The sequence below is a fragment of the Camelus dromedarius genome, chromosome 4 (assembly GCF_036321535.1).
Source record: "Camelus dromedarius isolate mCamDro1 chromosome 4, mCamDro1.pat, whole genome shotgun sequence".
Classification (NCBI taxonomy): Eukaryota; Metazoa; Chordata; class Mammalia; order Artiodactyla; family Camelidae; genus Camelus; species Camelus dromedarius.
In genome coordinates, this window is record NC_087439.1 from 37,613,355 (window position 1) to 37,638,608 (window position 25,254).

Consider the following 25,254-nt stretch of genomic DNA (forward strand, 5'->3'; position numbering starts at 1 on the left):
GTTGTTTTAAAATACGCAGTTTGGGGTTGACTTACGATGTTATCTATTCTACACTTTATGACCAAACTTGCTTCTTCTGCTTTTTATTCTGAATAAAAGAAATAACTTGGAAGTGTAATGAATCATTTTCACCAAAGCTTAAATATGGCTGAATGCAAATATCTCTACCATGGAATTATTGCCATGGAAAAGGCTCACCCATATAGAAAGCTCATCCTCGGGGTTTCTTGCCACATTGGTCTCACTCTTATTACCAACCGCTAAATAAAAGGGAAGTAAAACAAAAAGGGAGCTAACAGAGTAATGGGTTCCTGGAAAACTATAGCATACATTTTACACTGTTCCGAAAGAACGTGGTTAGCAAAAGAATCCTCAGCTGAAGGCCTTTAAACTGAAATTTGAAGGGTGATAAAGAAAAATAGCCAGATTAACTGACATCGTGCAGCCAGGCTGTCCATCTCTGAAGTACATCCTAGCCTCTCACCACTGCCCCCACTCTCTTTCTTGCCTTTTCTTTTTCTACCATGAATATTTAATTCAATGATGGGATAAGAACTTTAAATCATTACAAAACATAAGTAGATAAGTGCTAAGTTTGCACATTAATCTTGTTTGATTGGGGAGAAGACTGCTTCGTTTCCCTACAATGAAATAATGCTGGGAAAATATTTTTAACAGACAAAATAAATATGAATGATATTGAAAAAATACTGAATAGCTAGAGAAGCCTAAAATGCTAAAAGGGACACTCTCCAAGGTAAAACCTGCTATAGGGTTCCCAATCCACTTAGACTGAACCCTGAGTGATGTTAAAGGGGAAAAGAAACTGTACATAAAAATAGAACAGCACACTGGCAAATACGATCCTAAAGGCAAGCATCCCAGGCCTTCAGGGTCCCTTAGTGACACCTGATTTCAGTCCACCACTGCCACCTCCTTAGTTGTGTGTCTAGTCTGTGGCTCCCACCTGAGCCCTCTTACATGTACTCAGAGGGAGGGACAGGTGCAAGGCAGAGGCTGGTCTCATTTCTCTTGCAGTTGCTTCCAATTTAGCATGATTAGCAAGAATGGTATATAATCCACAATAAAGTGATACATAATCCATAAAGCAAAGTCTACCTAATGCCTCAGTCAATTTGAAAAATTGCCAGTTCTGTCAGAAATGCCAGCACTCCAATCCAGTACTCACTACACAGAATCTTTATCTTTCTATCAGTATATGCAGTTGTAACTGATGTTGAGATATGACCAATTCTGTGGCTGACAAAGGAATCTTGCAATATCTATAACCACATGAACAAAGGCAGTCCAGAAATACTATGCTTCCTTCTGGGTCAACCTCCCAAGTATTTGACGGAAATTGTCTCACAACATTTTTGCATCTTTAGACTAGGTAACATAGGAAATATTCAAACTGTGGGAGCTACAGGTATGAAGGAACAGTCCATATCACATATAATACACATCTCTGTCACTTAGGAAAAATCAGAGGCACTGATTATTAAGGAACTTAAGACATACTTCCCAGTTTTTCTAAAACAAAGTTCCAATTATAGCCATGTTAGATACTGCCCCATTTAAGGGATTAAGGATAAATTTCTCTCTAACAGTATTCAAGAGCCTGTCTCCAAATATGCAGGAGAATCACCCTGTTCACACCACTTTTACTCCTGTGATCAGCTGAGATTTTTGACAGGACCTGGCCAAGAAATAAGAAGTGCCTTAGGGTCTTGGTGTTCTTACCACTGCAGGAAGGGAAGAAGTCACTTTGATGCTGACGCCCTCTCTGACTTCCCATCAGGCCCTTTTTGCTTTTCAGCAGCATTCAAAGCATTCAGAAGTCAAGAACACTCTTTGAGATCATTTTAAGGGACTCCGTAGGGGAATCAAGTTATATAAAATCCATTGTTTATGCAGACGAAAGGCAATCTTTGGAGGATCAATGCTTTCCGGTAACTGGGAACATAAAGGAATTCTTCTCCAACAAGAAGGCTGACCAGACAGATCCAGCCTCCTCCCTGAGATGGAACCCAACATTCCTGGCCTCAAGAAACCGGCTCTAAGGTACAATTCTGACACCTAAAACCAATCTGGCATCCCTGACTTTATGGTGCTTCCACCTCAGCTCCACATTCAACATAGACTGACTGGTCTTCCATTAGTAAAATCCCAAGCCGAGGAACATCAGAAGTATCCCTGGAAGGATCCCATGCACCACCTTCCCCTCTAGGTGTAGCATGTGAGTCACCATCTTTACTGCGAGCCAAGCCCCCTTCCCCGCCCCTCCTCCTCCTCACCAAAATCTGTTCACTCTAAAATGGCCTCTTAAGCGATGTCCCTAAGGTCTGCTGGTACAGAAGCTGCACTTTTCATTTCCATTTCCTTAGTAGGTTCTTGACTCCAGGTCCTCCTCTCTAATGTTCTGTTGATGGATTCTGATATCACAGACATATTTGTGCACTTTGGAGGCAGCCAGTTTCTTCTTTTTCTTCCAAGAAATCTCACATGTAACATTCCCTCACATCTTGGATTATTCACCAGTATGCAATCATTTTGACAGAGGGTGACAGATTATTCTTATTTTTTTTAATAAAATTGAGATACAATGCACAGATCTTAAGTATTTAGTTCATGAGTTCTAACGACTGTATATACCACTCAATCACCACTCAAAACAAGACACAGGGCATTCCCATCCCAAAGAGCATTCTATCAGGCCCTTTTTCTGTCAACCTTCCTCTCTATCCACTATCTAAAGTCTATGACCATAGATTAGTTTTACCTGTATTTGGATTTCATATAAGTGAAATATTAAAATAAGGCCTTTTTTGCAACAGGTTTCCTTCATTCAGCATGTTTTTGAGATTCTTCAGTGTTATTGCTTAAATCAGTAGTTTGTTCTTTTTTATTGCTGAGTAATGTTCCATTACAAAGGAATTAATTACAAAGGAATTTGTTTATCCACTCTCTATGGACATTTGGATTGTTTCTAGTGTTTGGCTTTATGAATAAGGCTGCTATAAACATTCTTATGCAATTCTTTTTGTAGAAATATTTTTATTTCTCATTGGTAAATACCTAGGAGTGGAACTGCTAGGTCATATGATGTCTGTTCAACATGATAAGAAGCTGTCCAGCAGTTCTCCGATGTGGTTAGACCAGATTATACTCCCACCCCAGACTGAGAATTCCAGGTGCTCCACATCCTCCCATCATTTGGCACTGGTACTCTTTTATTCCAGCTATTCTAGTGGATGTTAAATGGCATTCCACTGTGGCTATAATTTGCATTTCTCTGATGTCTAACAATGCTGATCATCTTTTTTGAGCTTACTGGCCATTCATATATTTTAATTTGTACAGTGCTTATTCAAGCCTTTCATTGGGTTATCTTTTTCTTATAGATTTGCAAAAAAATTCTCCGTATTCTGGATTTAAGTCTATTGTCAGATATATGTGCTGTGAATATTTTCCCAGGTGGCATTTATCTATTCATTTTCTTAAAGGTATATTTTGGTATACCTTAATTTTGATGATGTTCAGTTAATCAATTTTTAAGTTTATGATGTGCTTCTTGTGTGATATCCAAGAAATCTTGGCCTACTCTGAGGACACAAAGACACCCTCCCATGTCTTCCAGAAGATTTATGGTTCTGAGTTTACATTTGGGTCTATGATCCAGTTCAAATGAATTCTATAGTATAGAGATAGGTGTCAAAGTTCTTTTTTTCCCCCAAAGGGACAGTTTCTTGATACTGTATTTGCTCACAGTTTGGGAAATAGCTGCATCCCAGTACATATGAAAAATAATTTTTAATACCTTAATCTGTATGTAAGGTGTACACGCCCACACCATGCTGGTTTTATTTTCTACTGCATTCAGCATTCTAGCAGAAAGGGCCATCCTAACCTGGAAAGTGTTACAAAGACAGATCACTTAAACTGCACATCCTACAGCAACTAGAGACAGCACTACAGAAATATTTCACTTTTTTTTTAAAAGCAGGAGCTCAGATATAAAGAGACTCAGGTTTCTAATTTTAGTGAAAGTCTTGTAATTTGACTCCTAAGTCCAACTGTTAGAATGAAACGTTTATAAGTGTAAAATACCCCTGATGTGTTCAGGTACTCAAAATGGGAGAGAGAGGGAAGCAACAGGCCCAAAGCCTGCAACATGGACTCAGAAGGCAGGAAAAGAGAAGCGCTTGCTAGCACGGGGCTAAGAGAACTCATGGGCATTGTCTTTCTTGCTTTTTCTTCTTCCTTTCTTTAAAGTCTGCCTGCCAAATAGAGATGACTGATGCTGACAGAAAACATAGCTCCTCCTCTAGACTGAGAGCAAGCAAGGAAGGATTGGAGACATCTGATGGCATGTGTTGCAAGTCTTCAAAAATAATTTATTACTTGAGAATCAGTTAAGTGCACTTTCTCTATCCTTTTAATTCAATTCAAATTCCAGTCACTGTTCCATTTAACACAGGAAATAGAATACTGGCCAATGAATGAGGCAACCGTACCTTAACCTAGAGAACTCGTGGTTAGTTGTCAACTACTTTCTACTTAGCTTTCCAAGACACTAACTAAATGAGGATGTCTTTGACCCCAAACTCCCTATAGGCAGAGTCCAAAGTCTACTGAATTTCTTACTATGGATGAAATATCTTGATTTCCAGAGCAGTAAGGTATACAACCATGTATTCTATTTTTCACTGTATGAGTAGGAAAGTGAGTGTGTGTGTGTGTGTGTGTGTGTGTGTGTGTGTGTGTGTGTAAAAAGATTAAGCGGTAAAATAGGAAAAGTAAAGAACTCCTTTTTCTATCACTAGGCAAGTTACTCTGCCCTTGCTATTTGATAGAATATGAACAATGTCATACTGAAATCCTTAGGTTATAGACAGAGAAGGTCCTGAGTCTGTTTGGAGAGCAGACATTCTCCAGCACTAGCAGAGGGGACAGGATGGGGAAAAGGGGAGTGACCAGATCAACACTGAGGGGAATAACTTCTTTTTAAGAATTTTATAAAATGAAGTACACTCTAGTCTCTTATAGTTAAGTCTCTATCCAATTTCAGAGGGAAAATTTTTAGGGCATGCTCTGAATTTCCAGTGCCAGTAGTCATTTGATATGGAAACACGAATACTTGGAGAATATATATATAACATCACAAAAGTCTTAGTTTAGCTGAGGCATAAACACCTACTTAGAAATTTAATAATAGTAACTAACATTTATTGAATGCTTAATATACGCCATGCACTAAGTACTTTGCATGTTTTAACTCATTTATGCAACATGATAAAGCCATGAAATCATACAACCTTCTTCTCAGTTTATACAAAACTGAGAAACAGAGAGGGTAAGTAACTTGCCCCATGTCACATTCAAACTCAAGCAGTGTGACTCCAGAGCCCACCGCCTAGATGCTATGGACTGAACTGTGTTTCCCCAAAATTCTTCTGTTGAAGCCCTAACTCCCAATGTGACTGTATTTGGAGATAGAACTTTTAGGAAGAAATTAAGGTTAACTGAGGTTATAAAGGTAGGAGCCTAATCCGACAGGACTGGTGTCTTCTTTCTCCATGCCAAGTGAGCACCGAAGATTGACCAGGAGAGCACACCGCAAGAAGGCAGTTGTCTGCAAGTCAAGAAAAGAGAATCCAACCATGCTAGCACCCTGACCTCAGACTTGCAGACTCCAAGAACTGTGAGAAAATAAACTTCTGTTTTTTAAGCTACCCAGTCTATGGTATTTTGTTACAGCCATCTATGTAGACTAAAACACTATGGAAATCATTGTCCCAGAAGTTAACAAATAAGGGGGAAAATCAAAAAGAATACAAGATTTAATTTTTGCTTCACCTATGATTTCTCCTCATACTAGTTAACTTGCCCCTCTTTCATAGGGTACTAAAAGCATGAGAAGCTGCAATCTTATTGGATTTTTATCACAATAAATATTCATAGATTTTTAAAATACATGCATCAATACAGGCAGGTTAAGACATGTTTACTACATTGATCTTTGCAAAAGAAACATAAAATCTTCTGATCAATATAAATGTAAAAGTTTGGGGTCAGATTTTTAGCATAACTAGATTTTCAGGCAATAGCTCTGGGAGTAAAATGGAATAAGAATGAAGACTGTTACACTGCTGTTACAGTGTTTCTGATTTATTAAAAATAATCACAGAGCATTACTAGTAATGCCAAATCTCTAGCATTCTGAGCTAGTGAAAGGAATTATCAGTGTCTAAAAGGTCTTTGTCAACTCTAACATCTATAAACATTTAAGTGGTATTGAGCAGATTCGATAATCTGATCTGCTTTTAACTGTGGAAATCAATGCAATTATTAAGAAGCTGTTTGAATAATTCATGTTGTAAGAGAGGGCCTTCAGAGTAGCTGTAATGTGTCTGCATCTTAATGGTATTTTAAATAAAGTTGTGTCGTGCTACAGTGCACATTTGGTAAGCAAGACCAATCAATCCCCACCCATCGGTTCAGAGTCAGCAAAGGAAGAAAGCCTGACAGTTTCAGGGGAACAGCTGAGCTATCTGGCTTTGATAAACAAGGGAGTTCAGGGAAAGTTTCTTCCCCCAGTATCTCAGAGGAAGATAGTATCTGCCTTTTCCTTCACCCCACTGCCTTGTTGTTGGGGGATGACATTCTACTGGAGATACCATTCAGTGATATCATGGCAGGGTCACTTAGCCATGTGAACCAGACAGAGCGCCTCACAGGTATGTATGGAGAGCCAAATGGTTAGCTCTGGGTAAAGACATTCACACAAGTACCGTTTCCTCTCTCTTTGGAAGTTTTTAAACCCTTATATCATGTATTTCCCTGACCTTGAAATCAGAGCAAATGTAAGCAAAGTTAGCCTTCATAAAAATTTAATTTTCAGATCAATATCAAAGAACATGAAACTATTAACAAAGACCTCAAAAGGTATCTCGTCCCCATCTCATCCAATGTTTGAACCACCTACATGGCAATACCTTCAAGCTGGGAAGCCAGTCTATTCCAGCCCTTTCAGTTTATAAAACTTGTTGCCATCTTTTCCTGGACTGAATGAATGCTCTTCCAGCAATTATGACTGAAAAGTCTTCCTTACGCTGAACCCAAGTCTGTCTCTCTGTTCTTCTACCTACTTTCTTCAGGAGCCTTTGGGCCACTCAGTCACCCTCTTCCACCTGCTACCCATACTTAAAGGTAATGATTATGGTCTTTCCAAGTTCCCCCTCCATGCTAAACCCTCCCAGTTCCTTTACTTTGCTCATGCTCTATCCATGTCCAGGCCCACATTAGCATCAATAGAGGGGTCAACAATCAAACTTTTGGAGACCTTGTATGTGGAAAAGCCCTCTAAGCATGACCATGACTAAAAATTCTCTATTATGAGAAATTGTTTCTTATTAAACCATTTACCAAAGCTGAGTGAGCTCCCCTTCTTTACTGCCTAAACACCACCATCACACACTCTATCCCTGAGAGGCTGCTTTTCCCTCAGGCCTAGGTAGTTCTCTTCCCTTAGCTAAGCCCATAAAGCTTCCCATGTTCGGTCCTTGACTTTCCTTTCCAGTCCCATCCATAACCACTGCCCTCCACTTCTGCTACCCTCTGGCCACACCAAACTATTTACTGCTTCCTAAAAATCTGAAGCTTTCTTCCTCCCCTATGCTATTCTCCAACTGGGACACTCTCTCTCCCAGCCATCAGTAATGCTTACTAAGGGGAGGTGTCCTGAGTAGACAGAGGGTACATCAATCAGTATAGATTAACTGCTATAAAAAATGACCTTCAAATTGTTAGGGATTTAACACAATGAGAATTTATTTCTCATTATATTACAGTGCAGTATGATTTGGGAGGGGCATTGTTTATAGGTGGATAAAAAATGACCTTCAAATGTTAGGGATTTAACACAATGAGAATTTATTTCTCATTATATTATAGTCCAGTACGATTTGAGAGGGGCATTGTTTATAGGTGGGTGAGTGAACTGCACACAACCCTTCAAGGACCTAGACTCCTTTCTGATAACACGACCATCTTCTACACTTGGCCTCCAGGGTCATCTCAGAAAGGGAAGAAAGAGTGTGAGGATTTACATCCAGGCCAAGATGTGGTATACATCACTTCTGCCCACACTCTACGTACCACAGTTCAGTTACAGGGCCCCACCATCACTGCAAAAGAAGCTGGGAGATGTAGCTGCTGGAGGAAAATGAAACAGGGTTGCTGAATCCATTGCCCTGCCTCTAGATGACTCTATGCTGTTGTCCATAAAAGCCTGTGGTTACTGATCGCATCACACTGGATGGGGAAATTATGTAAGTTGCCTTGTTCATTCCCTCAATTAAATGGTAAGCTCCTTGAGGACAGTGGGGTGGCTTTCATCTTTACACTGTTAGCACAAAGGACAGAACATTCCTGCCACAAACAGCAGTTTATACTTGTGATTGAATGGGTTAATGAGGGAGTCTTGGCCCACTCTTTCTACTATTCCTCACTAGTTTGCTAAAATGGTATTTGAAGGCCCAAAGATCAACATACAGTGAAGCATGGCCCTTCTGAGCACTGGGGGTCAAGAGATGCTACAATGGCTTTGATAGTGGTTGGATGATGCCCTTTATAACCATGAAGAAGATTAAGCCGTCTCCTTTTCCCCTAGACTATGAGCTCTCCAAAACAAGAACAAGGTCTTACTTATCTCTGAATCCTTAACACTCAGCACTCTTAGAAACTGTCTGCTGAATGAATTAACGTAAAATATTGTTATAAACAGGGCAATCAGAACACAGCCCCTATCAACTTTAATTTCATGCCAAAAGTAACAAAACTTGATATCATGACCAGCCGTGAAATGTCAACAGTTAATTTTACTATGGCTTACTATCTTCATATCCTTTTTATAATACTGTCAATTCTTGTATTTTCTTTGTAATACCCGCTGTAATACACTTTAGGGCTGAAAAAATTGTTTTAAAATGTTGTATTAACTTTTAAATAAGGTTAAATGGTGGAAATCACTAAACCACTGACAACCCCCACCCCAGCTTTTCACGAGGTCATTTCTTCCGTAGATATAGAAAGAAAGCCTTCTTCCTTTGAATTAATTCAGTACAAACTGAGATATCATCATTAGGAAACTAAAACAGCAGGAAAGGCTGTCTTCCTTTTCCAGTCTATAAATAAACAGGAAGACAAAGATAAAGACTGATGTAGTTTCCAAGCCAATATTTTGAAACTCAAGTTGACCTGCCTTAAATGCCTTACTATGACCAACTTTTGTTAAGGGGGAAAACAAAACAAGACAAAATAAAAAACCAACTCAACTAAATGTCTAAAACTAGGCAAAAAAATTCATAATGAGTGCTTCTTTTCTTGATACTTCGTATTAACTCTTAAAGAAACAGTCAAGATCCTTAAGTTTATTTATGTCAAAACTAATTTAAACATTTGCTCTGTGGATTTGGTTGTTGTGCTCACAATACCTAAGATTAATCTCCTGAAATGAGAGTATTCAACTTCCAGTACCTTCACAGTTCTTATCTCTTGATAACTAGAGTAAAAAAGCGGCAGGTCCAAAATCAATCCAAAAATATATTTACTTTAAAATGGACAGTGCAAACTCCATTATTTACTTTAAAATGGACAGTGCAACCTCCATTTGAATTAAAATGTAAAAATCAATAATTTATCCTACTTTGTCCTAAAGAAACTTCGGTTTCCTTATTGGTGACTTTCAAATCTATTTAAATCCAATCCATTGCACAAAGTATGAAAGTGAAACTTCTAATGCAGCATTGTCTTGAAAAATCATCTTTCTATAAATCTCCACCTAATATATTATTATTTTTTAACTCTAAAGCTTAAAAGTTCAGTGAAAATCACATGCATAAAACCTGGATAAAAGCAAACTTGATGCCTTAAAGAAAACAGCGCAGAGAATTTGTGTATCAACTTTGGCAAATGGCTCCATGGAAAAAAGGGAACTGAGAGGGGACAGAAAAAAAAGATACATAGTTTGATCTAGAGGCATGTAAGCCCCAGGAAATTCCAAAGTCCTCATTATGTCAAGGTCCCAGGACTGCCATGGAGCCCAGCAGATAAATATCCCCTTTTCCAGCACAAGCGCTTTTATCAGGTCAGCACATCATAGGCTTAGACTGACCTCACTACAAGAGTAGCAATCTTTAGCATCAAGTGGTTGGTTAACTGAGCAGACTACTATGTGCCCCGTAATCACAAAGCCAAGCATTGGTGGATACAGCCAGGAACAAGACAGACATTGAACGTGCCCTCATGGGGTGTACAGTCTAACAAGGAAGAGCCACATTTATCAAATAATTACTAAGGTGATAAAAAGTCTCCCAGGAGCTACCAATCTGTCCATGGACATTTAGGTTGCTTCCATGTCTTGGCTATTGTAAGATCATATTTAGGGGTTCCTAACTTGGTCGAGGGTGTGGATGGCTTCCATGAGGAAGCAATAATTAGTGATACTTATACCTGTTCAAGTCAGTTAATCTGGCAACGCCTTAGTATCTTCATTTGTAAAACAGGATGATAATAGTATCTGCCACACAGAACTCTTGTGAGGACAAAAGTAGATAACAAACGAAAGACTAACCACAGACCAGCATCTGGTAAGTGATCAGTATGTGTTTATACAATTACTGGTATTATGACACACATTATTACTCTTATTCGCCTGAAGGAGTAAAAAGTTAACCAGGTCAAAGGAGGACAGGGCAGCAAGAAAAGCTATTCCAGACGGGAGAAAATATATGCAAAAACCCTGAGACCTTAAAAGGTTGTGCCCCTCTAGATGGACAGAATTAGGACTTGCAAAAAAAAATTAAAGAATAAAAGAAAAAGAAACAAACTAAGGCACGTCTGTAGTGGAAGATCCTTCTGGATCCTTTCCAAAAGTACCCCCTTACCCTGACCATCCTAAGGGCATTTTCCCTGGACTCTGCTTTCCCTTCTGTAACCATATTATAATCTTCATTTTCTTTTACAAAAACTTTCTGTATTTTCTAAATTCTTTTAAGCATGTATTAAATTCATAATTTTTTTAAAAAGAGATTTTTCAGAGAGATTTCATCATTATTTCCCTTCCCCTTAGAACCTAGCTTCTGCAAAGCCTGGTTATTATTCCTTGTCCTCTTCTGTTCCTTTCTATTCACTCAGCAACTCACTGCTGCCACTCCATCAAAACAGCTCTCCTGGAAAGCTCTTCAGAAAGAACTCCAGCATTATGTTTCTAAAACACAGATCTGCTCTCTCACCCACCTGCTAAAAACACTGCATGGCCTCTTACGACCTACAGAATAATATCCAAATCTCTAGTAAAGTCACCCCAATGATCCAGGACCTACGCTGAATCTATCCTTCCAGCGTCATTTCCTGCGCCTCTACTCCAGGACTCAGCCTTCTCCACAACCATTCTCAGACACATGGAACTTCTCACAGCACGTACTTTGACGCCTTCTGCTTTAGCCCATTTTAGTTTTTCTGCCAAGAACAGCCTTTCAACATTCTCCGTCTAGCAACATTCTGCTACTTCTTCAAATTCAAGGAACTTCAATGTCATCTCCTTTATGAAAATTTCTTCCACCCTGTCCACCTCTCTTTAAAACATAAGCCCTTGGGAACTCTCCCCATATTGCCCACCAAAGAATTAGATAAATGTTTATCTCTCTGCTTATACTATGAGCTCCATTAATGTAGAAGCTACATCTAATTTACCTTTGCGTGCAGAAGTACCCAGCTTGTAACTCAATAAACATTTGCATCACTGCTACTCAAATTAAAATAATATAATGGTTTCTTTGAGGACATCTCATGAGCGGTACAATGTAAAAGAAGCAAAGATGATGCATACAAACCACTTCAATTATTTATCCTTCTCTCGCAAGCTTACATATTTATCAATTCAACACATAGTTATCCAATGCTCATGATTTGCCAGGTACTGTGCTAGGCACTATGTATACAGTTGTGAATAAAACAGATTTTTGTCTTCATGAGGCTTACAATCTACTTGTGAAATGGGTGCTAAAGAAACACACAAATAAATATACAATTATAGATTATGGTAAGTGCCATAAAGGAAAAGAACAGGAGGCCATGAAAGATGGCAACTTTAAGGCTCGAATTTAAATCAAGGAACAAGATAAGTCCTCTCTACGAAAGTAACTATGACAATGAGAAGTGAAGGCTGAGGAGGAATTATACAGTATCCAGTAGGACCTTGTGGTTTATTTATTCTGTACATAGTAGTTTGTTATCTGCCAGTCCCAAACTCCCAATTTATCCTTCCCTCCCCTCTTTCCTCCTGGTAACCGTAAGTTTGTTTTCTATGTCTGTGAGTCTCTTTCTGTTTTGTAAATAAGTTCATTTGTGTCACTTTTTTGGATTCCACATATAAGTGATATCATGTATTTGTCTTTGTCTGACTTACTTCACTTAGTATGATAATCTCTAGGTCCATCCATGTTGCTGCAAATGGCATTGTTCCATTCCTTTTTATGGCTTAAGTAGTATTCCATTGTATATATACACCACATCTTCTTTATCCATTCAATCTGTCCATGGACATTTAGGTTGCTTCCATGTCTTGGCTATTGTAAAGAGTGCTCCCGTGAACATGGGGGTGCATATATCTTTTCAAATTAGAGTTCCCTCAAGATATGTGCCCAGGAATGGGATTGCTGGATCATATGGTAACTGTATTTTCAGTTTTTTAAGGAATGTCCATACTGTTCTCCATGGTGGCTGCACTAATTTACATTCCCAGCAACAGTGTAGGAGGGTTCCTTTTTCTCCACATCCTCTCCAGCATTTAGTATTTGTAGACTTTTTGATGATGGACATTCTGACCAGTGTGAGGTGATACCTCACTGCAGTTTTGATTTGCACTTTTTGAATAATTAGTGATGTTGAACACCTTCTCATGTGTCTGTTGGCCATCTGAATGTCTTCTCTGGGGAAATGTCTATTTAGATATTCTGCTCATTTTTGATTGGTTTGTTTTTTTGATATTGAACTCTGTGAGCTGCTTGTATATTCTGGAAATTAATCCCTTGTTGGTTGTATCATTTGCGAATATTTTCTCCCATTTCATAGGTTGTCTTTTCATTATGTTTATGGCGACACAGTATTCCAAAAGGGAAAAGTATTCCTGGAAGGTCCTGAGGTAGGCAGGAGTGTGGAGCATTTGAGAAAGTGAAGGACAGCCAGTAAACCAGGAACCTGGTGAAACACAAATATAGTGGGCAGCACCTCTACGGTGTGCTGGTTCTGTCAAAGAGACTATACTCTCTTCTAAGAGCTCCCATAAGGCATTGAAGATTTTAGGCAGTGCTAGGATGGTTGGGTGGTGATGGATCCAATTCATCTTTTTAAAATATCACTCTGAAGTGAGGAACTAAAATTCCTTTCGGTGGAATTACTAGTGATATGGAAAAGCTCTCAGTTTATTTGATTTTCCAGTATATTTAAGATAATAGTTATTTGAACATCCGTCAGTCAAATATTATATTAATCAGTCAAATATTTGTCTCTGATCATCCTCAGAAGTTAAACCCAAGCCACCCCTGTAGCTTTTGTTTCTCTGAATAATATACTTCAGGTATACAAAGTTACAGTACAGATCCTAGTTCCTGGAATGCCACATTGTACGTGCCAATAACCATTTAATCAGAGCTATCATTCCAAAGTGTGTAAAGCCTCCTGTCAAGATAAAGACTAGTATCTGATTTGATTGCAACTCAAATTTTTCATTATAACTTCAGTTGAAGACTTTAAGCTGCTGCTTTATGAATGGCACATACAAAACTGTAAAGGCTATTACTTTTGTTTGTTTAGAAATGTCACAATCCTTCTCTTTGTTGAGAACAAATTCACTCAAGTTACAATTATGTCACAAAGAGGAGATAAAGCACAGTATCATTTTTAAAATGTTCTTGTGACATTTGGTGAAACCAAAAGAAATATTACAACCAGAAAAAGGGAGAGGAAGGAAGAAGAGAAATAAAGCTGCAGGATGAACAAAAACTAACAGGAACACACACACTTCACTATATGGCTTTTGGCTGGCAAGCAGCAGTGTTGAATGAGCACTACTTAGAACCTGGGAAGGAAAACTGCGTATGCAGATGCCTGGAGGGGACACCAAAGAAATATCCAACACCCAGCCAAGAAAAGAAAGAAAGAGAGCAGAGGGAAAATTATAACCAGCACACACAATACAATATAAACTCCTTTCCCAAGCTTTTAATGAGCTGTGATTTATCTAATATCAAAACAAAGTTTGGAAAACCCATAAAAGAAAAGGAAATCCAGACCAAGCAAGCAAAGGAATAGACCGCAAAGACTTCCAGCTTATGTAAAAGGACTGGGTCTTCATAGTTGGAGAAAAAGAATCTTGAAAAGGTAAAATAGTGGTTGTAACATTTATAGTAAGAACGCCAATCATAAAAGCTAACTTTTATTTAGCATGTACTTTGTGTTAGGTACCATGGTAAGTGCTTTCCAGGGTTTAACTGATTTTAAACCTCTCACCAACTCTATAGCAGGTAGTAATTTTATTTCCACTTGAAAGATGAGGAAACTGTTGCTAAGTCCAGTATCACAAAGCTAAAATGTGAATAAGAGGCATCTCCGTCTGAGTAGAGCTTTTGCAAATGAATTCCAGGTAAGTTTTGTTGTTCTTTTTCATCTAGATAATTAAGACTTAAATAAAATACAATATAGATTTTACATTAACTCTTTTAATGAAAAGTTTTCTAAGTCATATTTTAGATTTTCTGTCTTTCTTAAACACAATATCCTGAGCATAATTTAAAGTTTTCTTAATAATTCACAATATACGGAGCATAACTGTTAACAGTAGCTATCATGTTCTGCCTTTATAGCAAACCTCAAGAGATACTAAAAAATGTAGGACTGTTTGCTTCTGTACCAAATGCGAGCTGAATCTTTAAGTTCTTCCTGTTTTTTCTATTCTGACTGTCTTAGTCCCTCGTAGCCAAGTTATTGACTTTAACTTCTAGCTGCCATCAGGGTACGGAGCTCTAGCAGCAATCTGCCCCTCGGGCTCCCTCTCCACCAACCCGGCTGCTTCTTGCTTCTCCAACCTCCTCTCGAACCACATGTCCTCCATGGACTACGTAATCAACAGTAATAGAGATACTGAGCCAAACCAAGACAACTATACTTCCTTCCCAGCACCCCTCAGCTGGCCAGGTCCAAGGGACTTTGTGTAACTTAACCGAGGCTGAGAAGACTAACAGTCTTGTGAATTACCAGTAGTATCCTCATTTTACAGAGAGGTAAACTGAGGCTAAGAAATATTATATATTTATATTAGAGATATTAGGCTTTCACAGCTAAGAAGTGTGAGAGCTTGGATCTAAACATGGTCTTTCTTACTTCTAAGCTTCACTGCCACAAATGGGGCAGGAGAGGAGGCACACAACATTTCTGGCAGTACTAATGGCCTCAAGAAATAGCCACAATTTGCTTTATGCATTTAATGTATGCTAAGTATTGAATAATATCACAAATACTCACTGAAATTATAACACAAGATTCAGAGCATAGACCAGAGATTGCTAACTAGGCAACATACAATATTTGATCAGCTAGCTGGGCAGTGCTGCATATGCATTAATCAGTGCCAGCTTGCATGTCACACTTTCGCACATAACATGACTTCCTCAGTGATTTCCTGACACTTTTGGGTGCAACCACCACTTTCAAGGCAATTTATTGCATAAGAGTAAAGCAACTATGTAAAGAAATATAGGTTGCTCTAATGCATGTGAAATCTTTTAGAATAAAAATATTGTTAGCATCAGTTTTTCTATATCATCACACTAAAGCTTTACTGATGACTTTTTTAGACGGTCCAAATGGCATTTATCTCTCCTGTTTAGACATAATTCTATTTCAGACTGGTTGTCTGAATTCACTTATTTATTGAACCAATATTTATTAAGTAGATACCTGGCTACAGATACTCTGTGCTACATATAATGCTGGATGGCAGGATAGAGGTGATTTTTTTTATAGCATATAACCCTGGATATTTACTTAGGTACAATGATTGTAACTGGATTAACATGTACCTTCATTTATTCACAATGATCATTAAAATTGTCTGTATTTAAAAAGCGGATCAAGCAACTTACCCCTGAAGTTGTTTCATACATGAAATTACACTAAAGAACATTTTCTTCCTGATTTATAGTATTTAAAGTTACCATAGTCTTTTTTTTAATAGAAGTATAGTTGATTTACAATGTTGTGTTAGTTTCTGTGGTACAGCAAAGTGATTCAGTTTTATATATATATAATATGCTTTTTCATATTCTTTTCCATTATGGTTTATTATAAGATATTGAATATAGTTCTCTGTGCTATACAGTAGGACCTTGTTGTTTATCTATTTTATACATGGTAGTTTGTAACTGCTAATCCCAAACTCCTAATTCATCCCTCCCCCACCCCTTTTCCCCTTTGGTTACCACAAACTTATTTGCTTTCTAAGTCTGTGATTCTGTTTCTGAACTTATTTATTTAGTTCATTTGTATCAAATTTTAGATTCCACATATAATTGATATCATATGGTATTTGTCTTTCTCTGACTTTACTTAGTATGATAATACTAGGCTCATCCTTGTTGCTGCAAATTGCATTATTTCATTCCTTTTTGATGGCTGAGTAATATTCCATTGTATAAATATACCACAACTTTATCTATTCATCTGTCAATGGATATTTAGGTTGTTTATACATCTTGGCTGTTATAAACAGTGCTGCTATAAAGTTACCAGAGTCTTTACACAGAGTGGAGAAGTCTTCATATGGCAACCACATCTCAAGAACTTCCTTAGAAATAAGGAAGCAGGAACAGTTGGCCACATCCTAGGGTCCTGGGTCTCAGAACACACAGATAGAAAGAAATCTCCAGAGAAATGTTTTAAGCACAAGGCCAATAATAGATACTACATGCACAGAGCTGTGGAGAAATGGCTTCTTGGATGGGGCAGCTCCTTCCATTTCATTCACTTTAAATTCACACAGCCTTAAATGTTGCCGTGACTCTTTTCTAATCACCTTAGCAAAAATTGCACCAGCTTAAATAGTGGCTTAGAAATTCAGGCAGCACCTTTATGATACCACTTCAGAGATAAGACCTAATACCCACCATGTCTAATTGGTTTTGTGATGCAATTACATTTTGAGAATGTTTGGCCCACAGTTGGTCTGTATTGTATGTTCCAAGCAATCCTGTTATTTGGATAGCTTCCATTCATAGAGATTTGGGCTTTCTTGATTTCCTTTCTAGCACTGGCATGTTTATTCCAATTTGCCATAAGTATCTACTCTTTCTTAGGGTTACAAAGTTGTTTCCCTTAGAAACAAACTGTAGTGGGCTTCCCAAATACATGACATTTAATTTCATCTTAGAAAAATACACAGGACACCACTCAAAGTGCTGCCGCTCTTCCTCCTTATAAGATTTACATTTAAAATACTTTCACTTGATCCTCCATGATCTTTGTAATAGCACAAATGCTTGGAAGATTAAATGCAAAAACTTTAAATCCATAATTCTTAATGGTGTATTTCAAATAACTGAAAATGATACATATACTGATCTTTAAAAATTTCAAACAGAAGTATGAACCAACAGAAGCATTACATTTTTGACCTATTTTAAAACATTTTCCTCTCTCTTCCACTCATTATTCATTATTAACTACTGATCAACTTTATTATTTCACATGCTACATGGTGAATCTTTTTTTATTCTGAATTTCCTTTATTATTTTTGAGATTAAGCATCTTTTCTATTTTATTAATATTTTAATTTCATTGAAGTATAGTTAGTTTACAATGTTGTGTTAATTTCTGGTATACAGCATAGTGTTTCAATTATACATGCATATATTCCTTTTCATATTCTTTTCCATTAGAGGCCATTAGAAGGTATTGAATATAGTTCCCTGTGCTATGTAGTAGGACCTTGTTGTTTATCTATTTTATTATATATGAAAATGCAAATCCTGAACTCCCAATTTATCCCTCATACCCTCCTCTTTCTCGCCTGTTAACCATAAGTTTGTTTCCTATGTCTGTGAGTCTCCTTCTGTTTTGTAAATGAGTTCATTCGTGTCACTTTTTTAGATTTCACATATAAGTGACATCATATGGTATTTTTCTTTCTCTTTCTGGCTTACTTCACTTAGAATGACAATCTCCAGGTCCATCCATGTTGCTGTGGCATTATTCTATTCTTTTTTATAGCTGAGTAGTATTTCATTGTATAAATATACAACTTCTTTATCTAGTCATTTGTCGATGGACATTTAGGTTGTTTCCATGTCTTGGCTATTGTAAATAGTGCTGCCATGAACATTGAGGTACAAGTGTCTTTTTGAATTACGGTTCCCTCTGTATATATGCCTAGGAGTGGGATTGTTGTTACATGGTTAATCTTATTCCCTCAAGTGATCAGGGGCATTTTATGACCAAAGTTCTCAATAAATAATTTATTCCACTTTTCCATTACTTTGAAAATAAAGTTTCAGAATAGTGCCTGACACTAATACTTGAAGCACAGCAATTGAATTACTAAATAGATGAGATAAGGTCTAATGCACTTATCTTCTTTCTAAGAGACCAGTTCGTCAATATTGATTGAACCCAATGTGCACAAAAGCATTTATTAGGAGAAAGGAACTTCCTCTAAACACCACTTTACTTCAAGCCTAAGCTTGCTGAGCCATGGGAGAATTTATGGCTTTTCCTCCACCAGCATCATTAATTGGGAAGATTCCTTAATTATAATCTAACATACAATTAAATCCGTTAACCTTGCAGATGAGTTAAAAGAAACCTCTGGCCCAAAGGAGAGAGACTCTCCCTGAAGCAGGTGATGATCCTACCCTGCCCCCAACTGTTCCATCCTTAACCGGAAGCAAGGCAATCAAGGTGAATGTCCTGCTTCTGGTCATCAATTCTGGGATGCACTGGCTTTTCTGTGGGGATAGAAACTGAGGTCACTTAATGACTCTGAGCGGCACAAAACAAGTGGAGCCAGAGGGTAAGAAGGTGGTGACCAGATCTGGGGGCCATCATCACTCAGCATGTCACCATGGGGTAAGGCTATCTACAACCAGGGCTTCACAGACAACTACTCCTTGATAAGGATGCTTCAGTTTAGAGAGGCTGAGTCTCAGTGAAGGTCACTGTCGAACCACTGGGGTTGGGCCACAGGTCACCAGGAGAAGGAGGTTCCGGAGCTGCTGCTGCAGCAGTGCTCACTCCCTGTTCTAAAAGGGGCCGTCACTGCTTTTTAGTAGTTTTCTTTTTGGCTGTTTGCTCCCCTTGAAGGCTGCCCTCAACTCAGCTTATTCTATTACTAATATGACAACCACATTGAGGGGCTATGTGAGGTGGGGAGGAAGGAGGGACATTCTCTCTCTGGTCCCTAAGCTCCCTGAGGAATGACCATCCCCCACCTCCCCTTCTGGCGACCTTTCTGGAACTCTCTAAAGACACATAGCATCCCCTGTTCCTTATTCCTCAGCCGTTCTACTACAGCAAGAGTGGAATGAGCAAGGAAGTTTAATATTATCCCTCTTAGAAAATGTGCTTTTTTTGAACCAGGGACAATGCTCTGATAGAAGGCATAAAGTGCAAATGGTGGCATTACAAACATCAGAGGGAGGCAGGGTGGCTGGGACCTTGTCTGCAGGTCTAGAACTTACTGCACTCCAATTCAAGAAAGCGGCAGGGCAGGGTGTGACTTCCTGTCCCTTTCCTTTTACTTTTGTAAAGTCAGCACAATGGTCACTGGAGGGCCAGAGCCTACACCTCCATCACCCCTGGAAGGAGAGCCCCCCGTGGCTGGTCTGGCTTTATGAGAGCTCTGGGGCAGGGGCAAGTGCACAGGACCGTGAAGATTGGGGAAGGCACCGCTCCCTCGCTCACATCCATCACTGCCACTCACTGCCGTCCTCCCTGAGTTATAACCTCCGTTTTCACTGCTCTATATACTCCATTAGGCCCACACAAGTATTTGCCTACAGCAAATGAGTCAGAAATTCTTCACAAATGCACATTTCCAGGAGAATATAATAGAAAGGGAATCTGAGAAAGGAGAGTTTAATTTCCCTTGGACCTGCTGCTTATTTTCTTTCAGGCATTAGCCATGTAGTTGTTTGCTTAGCTGTGAAAGAATCTCTCAGGTTTCTAGGCAGCTGAATGGAATCGCCGTTGTCATCTTCTCGATTTAATAAATTCAATCAATATTCAGTTTTCTATGACAATAGAAGGCAAGGGGCAGAGCAGGTGACCCTGAACAACAGGTAACACCGGTTATTGTTACTGTTTTAGCTATTATTATTTTTTACATGCTCTGCCCCCTCCAATTTCCTTCCCAAGCTCAATGGGCCCCCAACTTGGATGTGCCCTAAACTCATCTGGGGGAGGGTACTCAAGTAGCCTGAAAGCATCTTGTGTTGTGAGGAAAACTAATCTGTTCTATGCCACTCATCACAGATAACCGGCAAGTAGACACTAAAGAATCTGTCCTGAAGACTTACTGAGTTCACGATGTGCTAAGTACTCTATAGGAATAATAAGCACGTGACTCCTCCCTCTGCTTTTACATAAGCCTTTTGCCCAGGTGTTTCAAGATAGCAGCCCTGAGGAAACCTTCTCTTGACTTATAATGTAACACATTACACTGGTCAGATTAGGGCAGGGAAGGAAGGGGCAAAGGAGGAAAGGCTGATTACCTGACGGCAAGGGCAGTAGTGGTACCCAGAAGGAAAACTGGACAACTGATTTTTGAGACTCTAGAACTGGGCAGGTAGAAATGATACTCTCAATGATAAAAATATTTGACAAGAGAAATAGAGAATTTGGGCAAAAGACTAAAATAAAACATGTTAGGCATGGTTATTTACTAGAGTCAGATGGCCATTTCAGTTGAAGAGTGAGAACCTGAGATGAATGGAAGAGATTGGAGGTAAAGACCATCTAACAATTGCTATTTATGCACTAAAAGAAAAGGCATGATAAGGAAACAGGCTCTTCCTGCAGACCTGAGAAGAAAACAGAACCCACCATCAGGAGATGAGAGGAAAAAAAAAAAAAAAAAACCTGATCCAAAAAAATTAGTCATAATGCTTTTTTTTTTCTTTCTGACAAACTCAGGGTTTATTGCTGCTAATAATAGTTTCCACATAAAAGAGATGGTATCTTTTCTGGAAAAAAAGAGGTTCAAAAAGAGGTTTGGAGTGGTCAGGATGATTAATCTAATAACTGTAAAAGCTGATTCTTACTTACTTAAGCTAGTTAATCCAGAACCTTTCATTAGATACCTACTTTCATTTTATAATATGCCTCTCAAAAAGCATCAGCTCAGGCTGCTACAAGACCAAGTATTTAGGGCTGGAAATGATTATTACGGACTCTTTTCAGCCAGGATTGTCATCAGGGGGTTTAGTCACGGCCCTCCCTTTCAGAACGAAATGCATTTCAGCATGGTTCAACAGAGACCCTCTACAGGGGGCAACCTAAAGGGTTTTTAACTCAATGTCTTTTATTTTATTCCATGGCTATTCCCTCTTTTCATTCACAAGCGTTTTGTTTATTATGTTGTCTTTCCTTCTCCTCTAAGGTTATGAAAAAGAATTTGAATTTTGCAAAATTAAATAGCAGTTAAGCCATCTACCATGAACTTAAAAAAAAAAAAACCACTTAGCATATTTTACTAGCTAAATACTACAGCCTGTTTGAAAGAATATGGAGGAAGGGTACTGTCCTGCATGCTGGTGTTAGGCTAAATTGAGACAGCCCTTTCAGACAGCATGCGACACACCAAGACCTCCCACTCCCCTTCCAGAAACAGACCTCAGAGAGGCTCCCGCCCATGAAAAAAAGAGAGACCCACAGAGGGGTATTCACAGGACATTTCCAGAATGGGAAAAAGCCTACAACAATCTAAATACGCATCAAAAAGTGAGCAGAGAAATTACAGTATAAGACAGAAAACTACTGAGCAGTAAAATGAATAAAATTGATCTGTATGTAATCAACATGCACATTTCTCAAAAACATAACTTTTGAATGAACAAAACTGCAGAATGATACTCTGTCACACACAGTTTAATAACTATAAATGTAAATGTAGAAACACAAAATAATCCACTACTATGTATTATTTTATTGGTAAACATAAATGTAGGAAAAGTACAAGGACACAAACATGAAGAATAGTCTCAAAATTCACGACAAGAGGTGCGTCGGAGGAAGGTGCAAACGCACTGTTTTATTTCTTGTATTAAAAAGAAAACAGGAGGTAGAGCATGTGCAGTAAATGTTAATAATGATTAATCCTTTAAGATTGTTCTATGGGTTCTTATGTTATTCTCTGCAGCTTTCTGGATGTTGACTTTTTAAAATAGTGTATCTTTGAAGACCTTTAATTTAAAAGTCATACAGCTTCTCTAAAATCATCCAATTGCCCATCTACTCATGCATTCAACAAATATTTGTTGAATGTATCATTAATCCTGGGATAAGAAGAATAAGAAAAGATCCTTGCCCTTGTAAGGCCCACACGAACGGACTAATTCCTATTTAGGAATCCTGTCACATTCCGTAGTGTAGGTTTCTGTATACAGTAAGGAAGGATTTTCACTAGGTTTGAATTTGCCCAAGAGTCACTACAGTGTGCTTATTTGCAGAACAGCATACTGCTATAGTTCCACAAATGTGACTGTCAATATTTATCTTTAACTATCTTCTTGCCAAGAGTTTTTGAAAGGGAATGGAAGCAAATGAGTTTTGAAGATGTTCCAAAGTTATGATCAAACAATCATAATGACAAAAAGTCAAATAAGTTAATCTTTCTTTGAAAGTTTTCCAAAGAGACAGATTAATTGGTCAACCTGCCACTACTAATGACAACAGTATGTGATACAGTGAAACTTGAGTTTGGCCTAGTCACTACACAACAGCCCTTCCAACATCTTATGACTCAACTTTGTAGAAATTCAAAACTCAAAGTCTTGTCTATCCTGTTTTTCCCTAAGGTAGCTGTATAGTCTTTGCATAATGAATGTATGTCACCACCCATGCTGAAAACACCAGGCCTCAACACTGTGGGCTAACTCCAACATTATCGCTCCTGCCCAACTCAATCCTACATTTTTCATTCAAACTTTTTATTTGATAAAGATGAGAAAGGCACCACTTTTTCTGTCATGACCTGTCAGCCCTCAGGCCTGCAGTCAGGCTACCCTATTATTTACCTTCAAAGAGGGACCAGGACTAAGGGTGAGAAAAAGTCAGATACTAACCAGATCACAGCCAGTATCGGGAGTGAGGAATCCCAGCGTGGACTCATTAAAGCAGGCTTAGCTCAGGAACTGAGTGTGAGGAGTGTGGGACAGAAGTCTCCCTTCTCTCTAATGCCCTCTCCCGGGACTGATCATCAATCATCAAAATTCATGGTAGAACCCATCAGATTAGAAGTCTGGTTCAGATTATCCAGGTTTATTCCTGGGTCTGATCAAACAGTAGTGAACAAGGGGCCAGGAAAATAATTTAGGCCTTGGTACGGCTACAGATATGTGCACACGTGCACGCGTACACGCACACGCACACACACACACACACACACACACTCCCCTGAATTTCAGTCTTCACCTATAATTATGAATGTCATCTAGCTTCCATAAAGCTTCCCTGTCTGGGCAGTTCTCACACTTATCAGAAAAGCCTGTATTAGCTAAAAGTGTATTCCTGTATTATTATCATATGTTATATGTACCCTCAAAGTGCTTTAATTATAATCTTACTGAAACTGATTGCTATCCCAAGTAAGTAAGATTATGTTTGTCAATCATACCTCTAAAAACAAAAGTTTCAAAAATCATTCTCTTATGATGTTAAATTCACTCAACAAATTCACTCAACAAATATATAGTAAATTCTACAGAGTCTCAGAATATAACTAAATACAAATACAGAATATTCTTTCCTTTCAATTGATGCTTTGCCAAATCCTAGTTAAAGAGGAAAAACTCTAAATTAGACATCTATGTGAAAAATGAGACACCGAAGCTGGTATCAGATTAATTGTAAGATTTTTAAATTTGAGAATTAGATTACGGAGGCCTCAGCTTTTGTTTTTATCTGAGGTAAAAGCATTCATTTCTCAAATGTTAGTTAACACAGTAACCAAAATCTCACATGTACACAACACACACACACACACACACACACACACAGACAAAAGCCCGAATGTCAAGCTTCAGGGCCTACATCCACGATATAGTCAGATGCAGCATCTGCTTTCATCAAATTCTATGTGTGTGAAATCTTTATTGTGAATAAATCACTTAAGTGAGCCTGAGAGAAGTTTAAAAAGAAAAATCTACATGAAACTCTCCCCTCAAGTGAAACAATGAAGTAGAGTGAACATGGTTTGGCTTTGAAGTCTGACACATGTTTCAAATCCTGGCCCAACTCCTTACCTACCTATGGACTTGGGTGGGCACTTCACCCCTGTGAACCTCAGTCTTCTCTTACATAAAATGGGATAATATTAATTACCTGCCACAGGCTGTTGTCAGGATTCAATAATTTCACAGAGGACCTGACAATAGCAGGCAATAAATAAATGTTAATGTTCTTTTCCTCCTGTCTCTTTTCCCAAAGAGGAAGAGACTCACCTGGGTCAGAAGCATTAAGAAAGTGTTGGCAACACTCATGAAGAGAGAAATCAACAGTCTGTGAACAAGTGGAGATTATAATAGGGGAAGGCGTCCTAGTCTGAGTACATGACAGCAAAAAGATGGGCAAGGACCAGCTGCTATGAGAAATGCAAAAAGGATGCAGTTTGTACAGTAGAAGCTTAGCCATAAAGGAAAAGAAAGAGTATGTAGTGAGAGCTAATGAGAAGAGTCAGGGCTTTTGACTACATACCCCTTGGATTCCGGATTGTATTGCTTGAGTGCCATCTCAAAGTGAACCTTAGACATAGTAAGGAACCATGATGAAATCACTACAGTGAAGCTGTTTTCCAAACCCCAAACAGGCATTCATTGTCATCCAGATTGGCTCACACCTTTAGATCCACGAGGGTATCATAACCATCATCTATACAAAATAGGCTTTCTGGCCTGACTGGCAGCTAGTCAGCAGAACCTCTG

General features: G+C 38.5%; 1 protein-coding gene across 8 annotated transcripts in view; it reads right to left on the minus strand.

The window, feature by feature from the left end:
* RBMS1 (RNA binding motif single stranded interacting protein 1) overlaps positions 1-25,254 on the minus strand; it is a 203,493-nt gene that overhangs the window by 151,729 nt on the left and 26,510 nt on the right. The window lies entirely within an intron of this gene.